A 6,000-nucleotide genomic window follows, 5' to 3' on the forward strand; every position below is an offset into this window, starting at 1 on the left:
TGTTCCTAATCACAAAGCAGCCTTTATTTCTATGACAGTCCCACCAAATAACTTCAGGCTAACAGCCCAAAATGTTCCATAAGTCATAATTGAAACATTGTAGAAGATCTCATGATGAATGGCTTTTAGTTCTCTGAATATGCCATGTTCTCATCTTGAGGCCTTTCCACAAGTCATTTCCTTTACCTGTGCCATTTTCCCCTTCACTCAGTTCTCCTCGCCTATCCCCACTGTTACCATCACCATCCCTGAGTTCTCAGAAGCTGTTGACTTTGTTCTAAACCCTGCCACCTCCATCTAGAGGCCAACTTACATAGGACACAGGAAGACTGCATTCTGCCTTTTCTCGTTCCTTCTAGTCAGCAATGCTAAGGGATAGAACAGACAAATCAATGTGGATATCCAACTATAAAATGAGTATTCGTGTGTGTGTGTTCACATGTGTGTGAGTGTGTGTTTAAGAGAGCTTCTGGGTATGTCTGACCTATTGGTTCTTCTGAATCTGAATACATCACACATGTGCGTGCCCACACACACACACATACACACACGACAAACCCTTTCATCTTTATCATTTCCTGACTTAGTTGGCAGGCCATTTCTGCCTGGATTGCTACACTCAAATCTTGAGTTGGCCTAAAAATACACAAATGGAACTCAGAAGCCTGTAACCATCGTACAGCAAGAATATGCTTATATACTAAGAAGGTAGGCTTGGGTGATCAGGTGTCTCCTACCAGAGTAACAGGTATCACAGGCACCAAGCTCTGGCTGATCCCTCACTCTACACAGGCTGCCGAGATAACCAAATTTTGATAATCTCACCAAGTGGAACAAGGAAGAAACAGGAAGCCACATCTACTCAGTTGTATTCTTGATCTCACATATACTGTTTTGCTAGTTCTGTAGTAAACTGAAGGAAAAGCAAAGCTACTCGAGTCAGTCATGCTTCTCCCGAATCCTAGAGGCAGGACCAGCCTTTGTGGTCTGATGTAGGCTGAACTTCTGATCTAGCTGAACTTTTTGTCTGTCATCACAAACCCATTCCAAACCACACCCAAGACCTTCCTCCAAGACAAAGCTAACTAGACTACAGGTACCTCTACTTCAGACTACTTTTACTTCATTTGCTTTAGATTGGTCTCATTTTAATACAGTTTCTATAATATTGGTCATAATATAGCTATATATATCAGTCATCTGCCTGTCTCCCTACTCAGACAAGCTCCTTGAAGACAAGGATTACATCTTTTTTGTCATTATATCCTTGATAATATTTGACATATAGTTGCTCAATAAATAGAAAGAAATAATAAAGACTGGTTGGAAAAAAGCTTTCATAAAATTAACAAAAAAGGCTTCAGAGAAACCTTCAAAAATACAGTATAGAATATAACATTTTAAATAATGTGTGTGTGTACATATACACACACACATTATTTAAAATATTCTATATGTACATGGAAACCCTGGTGGCGTAGTGGTTAAGTGCTATACCTGCTAACCAAAAGGTCAGCAGTTTGAAGCCGTCAGGCACTCCTTGGAAACCCTATGGGGCAGTTCTACTCTCTCCTGGAGGATCACTATGAGTCAGAATCAACTGGATGGCAATAAGTTTTTTTTTTTTTTTTTTTTGGTATGTATATACACACACACCCAATTTTCCTCAGAAGAAAATAACCTAAACTTTTAATTCTGTTTTCATAATCTGCCTTTCTAAAGTCAAAGACATATGAAACCTGAAAGATTAAAATGGTAATAGCCATGGCCATCCAGTCAATTCCGGCTCATAGCAACCCTACAAGACAGAGTAGAACTGCTCCATAGGATTTCCAAGACTGTAATCTTTACGGATTCTCCCTCAGAGCAAAGAGTTCAAACCACTGACTTTTCAGTTAGCAGCTGAGCAATTAACCATTGCACCACCAGGACTCCTTAAAATGTTAATAGTTACTTTGAAGGCTGCATTCAGAGAGTGCTAAATAGTGTTTAGCACATAACTACATATTGGTGAACAAATTAAGTCTGAAAGGCATTGGGTAGTAACAAATTACGTTGATTAAAGAAAAAGAGTGAAACGGCATTCAAGAGTTACCTGCTCAGCCTACCTGTGCAAAATGGCCATCATGCTCCCCAACATTTGTGGGGTTTTACAGCCCATCTCCTCAATAGTACACGCCTTGGCACATGTTGTTTCATTTCCATCATTGATGGTTGTTTTTCAATCTACTTGTTGATTTTAGCCTTATAAATAAGGTTATGCCCTATGTGCTGTCTATATTCATTTTATTTTTATTTCCTAACAACTTAAATTGCTCATCAGAAAGGTTTTAACTGGACCAAAGCAAAACCTAAGAAGTTTCCTGGACACATCCAAACACTTTGAGGGACAGAGGAGCTGGGGCTAGGGCCTGAGGACCATAGTTTCAGGAGACATCTAGGTCAACTGGCATAACAAAGTTTATTAAGAAAGTGTTTTACATCCCACTCTGTGGTGAGTGGCATCTGGGGCCTTAAAAGCTTGTGAGTGGCCTTCGAAGATACATCAGTTGCTCCCATCCCACTTGGGGCAAAGGAGAATGAAGAAAACCAAAGACACAAGGCAAATATTAGCCCAAAGGACAAAAGAATCACATGAACCAGAGACTGTACCAGCCTGAGACCAGAAGAACTAGATGGTGCTTGGCTACCACCAATGACTGCCCTGACAGGGAACATAACAGACAGTCCAAGACAGAGTACGAGAAAAATGTAGAACAGAACTAAAATTCAGGCAAAAAAAAAAAAAAAAACAGACTTAATGGCCTGACAGAGACTGGAGGAACCCCCAAAACTATGGCCCCCAGCCATACTGTTAACCCCAAACTGAAAACATTCCCAAAGCCCACTCTTCAGGCAAAGATTAGACAGGACTATCAAACAAAAAATAATACACATGAGGAATGTGCTGCTTAGTTCAATCAAATATACGAGACCAAATGGGCAGCTCCTGTCCCAAAGTAATATGAGAAGGCAGGAAGGGACAGGAATTGGTAGAATGGACAGAAAGGAAACCTGGGGTGGAAAGGGGGAATATGCTGCATTATTGTGGGGGCTGCAACTAATGTCACAAACAATATGTGTATAAATTTTTGTATGAGAAATTAACTTGAACTGTAAACTTTCGCCTAAAGCACAATAAAAAAAAAAAAGGTGCCTTTGCAATTACAGAACTGAGAGGTAAAACGTTCTACCTCTGTTCTATACAAAAGAAGTAAAACTTCTTTAATAAAGTAAAATCATGTTCATTAATCAAGGATAATTAGACTAGATATTAGATGAATATTTGGAATTTTTGCTGATTTTGTCAGTTGTGATAATGGTATTTTGCTCGTTTTTAAATTTTTGTATGTTGGACATCCATACTGACGTATTTACTAATAAAAGTATATGCATTTTTGGATTTGCTTTCAAATGCTTGAGGAGAAAAAAAAAAGAGTGGTGGGGTGAGGGGGGTAGGGTGTGGAGGTAGAGGTAAAGAAAAACCAGCAGAACATTGATAATAGTTGAAGCTGAGCGATGGGTACACAGGGGTTCATTATACCACCCTCTCTACTCTGTATATTTGAAATTTTCCATGATAAAAAAAAATTATTTAAATCACATTTATTGGCTACAATTTAATGAAACCTGTGTTTGATATCTATGAACGTTGGAATAAGTGCGCTGCTGTTCAATCCACAACACCCATGGTCTGAAATTATGGAACCATAAGATGTGTCACTTCTTTGAAAGAAAATGTAGCTGACTCACTCTCATGCTGGTTTTCTTATAATTATATAAAGATCCCTGAGCTTAAAAACTTCATCCTCTGAAGTCTATCACACTTTGCACAAACCTTTATTAAAGAACTTTTCTTTTTGTACCGGGGCTAGTTTATGCCTCTGAACTCCTTAATGGCAAGGTCCATTTCTTCTTTATGAGCTCAGTGATTAAAATCACCCACATTCAAATTCAATCCCTTACCCCTTACTGGCCACATGACCTGAACAAGGTACTTAACCTCTCCAGGCCTTTCTTTCTTAGTTTATATAATGGGTGTCATCTGTACAATGAAAGTAATAATAGGACCCACTTCTGTCACTGTTGTGAGGGTTAAAGGAGTCTCACATAATAAGTAGATACAAATTTACTGAATCAGGCGATTTTTGTGAATTAAGTACATTTCCTCATGAAAATGCCATACTAAAATTCATGGGATTATAACTTAGGCTCTATTATTTCTGAACCACCCAACAGGGCTGGACTCTAAAAAACTTCACCATACTGAAAGCGGAGCCCTTCAGAGGAAAGTACAGACAGGGCTATCCACCCCAATGAAACCTTGCTCTATACAGGTTAATAAGACATTCCGTAGATTTGATGGATTCGATGTCTTAATTTCCTTAAACCTTTTCCACTAAAGAAGAAGGGACGGTATTGGGATATGTTCACTGTCAAGCACTTGGAGCTGGATTTGAAGAACACCCTGGCCCTTGGCCTGTTGTTGTGCCATGCTATCAGTTTGCCAAGGCAACCTGTTCTCCTGTCCTATTTTTCTATCCACCTAGCGCCCTTGCCACCAACACAGTACCACTGACTTTCCCCACTTAGTTCTATAGGTTTTGTTATTAGCATTCTCACTCAGATATTAGAATAGGCCTTGAGGATTAATAAAGTCTTCACCAGAGTCACTTCACCACATGCTCAGATATAACAGTGTCTAGGCAGCAATTAAGGTTGAATTTAAACACAAACTACAATATTCAAGTGTTAGGGACATTTCATATGTTTAACAATGCTGTTGGTGATAGGATAATAACCACATGCCTACAAAGAAGACCAGTTACTATGACTATTATTCAAATTTATGCACCAAACACTAAGGCCAAAGATGAAGAAATGAAATACTTTTACCAACTAATGCAGTCTGAAATTGATGAAACATGCAATCAAGATGCATTGATAATTACTGGCAATTGGAATGCAACAAAGAAGAAGGATTGGTAGTTGGAAAATATGACCTTGGTGATAGAAACGAAGCCAGAGATTGCATGATAGAATTTTGCAAGACCAATGACTTCTTCATTGCAAATACCTTTTTTCAACAACATAAATGGCTATTATACACGTGGACCTCGCCAGACAGAACACACAGAAATCACGTCAACTACATCTGTGGAAAGAGATGATGGAAAACCTCAATATAATGAGCCAGAACAAGGCCAGAGACCTACTATGAACAGAACATCAATTGCTCATATGCAAGTTCAAGTTGAAGAAAATTAGAACAAGTTCACCAGAACCAAAGTACAAACTTGAGTATATCCCACTTGAATTTAGAGGCCATCTTAAGAATAGATTTGATGCACTGAACACTAATGCCTGAAGGCCAGATGAGTTGTGGAATGACATCAAGGATATCATACATGAAGAAAGCAAGAGGTCATTAAAAAGACAAGAAAGAAAGAAAAGATCAAAATGGATGTCTAGAAGAGATTCTGAAACTTGCTCTTGAATGTTGAGTAGCTAAAGTGAAAGGAAAAAATGATGAATTAAAAGAGGTGAACAGAAGATTTCAAAGGGCAGCTTGAGAAGACAAAGTAAAGTATTAAAATATGCAAAGACCTGAAGGTAGAAAACCAAAAGGGAAAAACATGCTTGGCATTTCTCAAGCTGAAAGAACTGAAGAAAAAATTGAAGCCTCCAATTGTGATACTGAAGGATTCTATGAGGAAAATACTAAACAATGCAGGAAGAACCGAAAGAAGATAGAAGGAATACAGAACCACTGCAATAAAAAGAATTGGTCAACATTCAACCATTTCAAGAGGTAGCATATGATCAAGAACCAATGGTAGCGAAGGAAGAGGTCCAAGCTGCACTGAAGGCATTAGAGAAAAACAAGGCTCCGGGAATTGACAAAATACCAATTGAGATGTTTCAACAAATGGATGCAGCGCTAGAAGTGCTCACTCATCT

This window comes from Loxodonta africana, chromosome 9 (genome assembly GCF_030014295.1).
Source record: "Loxodonta africana isolate mLoxAfr1 chromosome 9, mLoxAfr1.hap2, whole genome shotgun sequence".
Classification (NCBI taxonomy): Eukaryota; Metazoa; Chordata; class Mammalia; order Proboscidea; family Elephantidae; genus Loxodonta; species Loxodonta africana.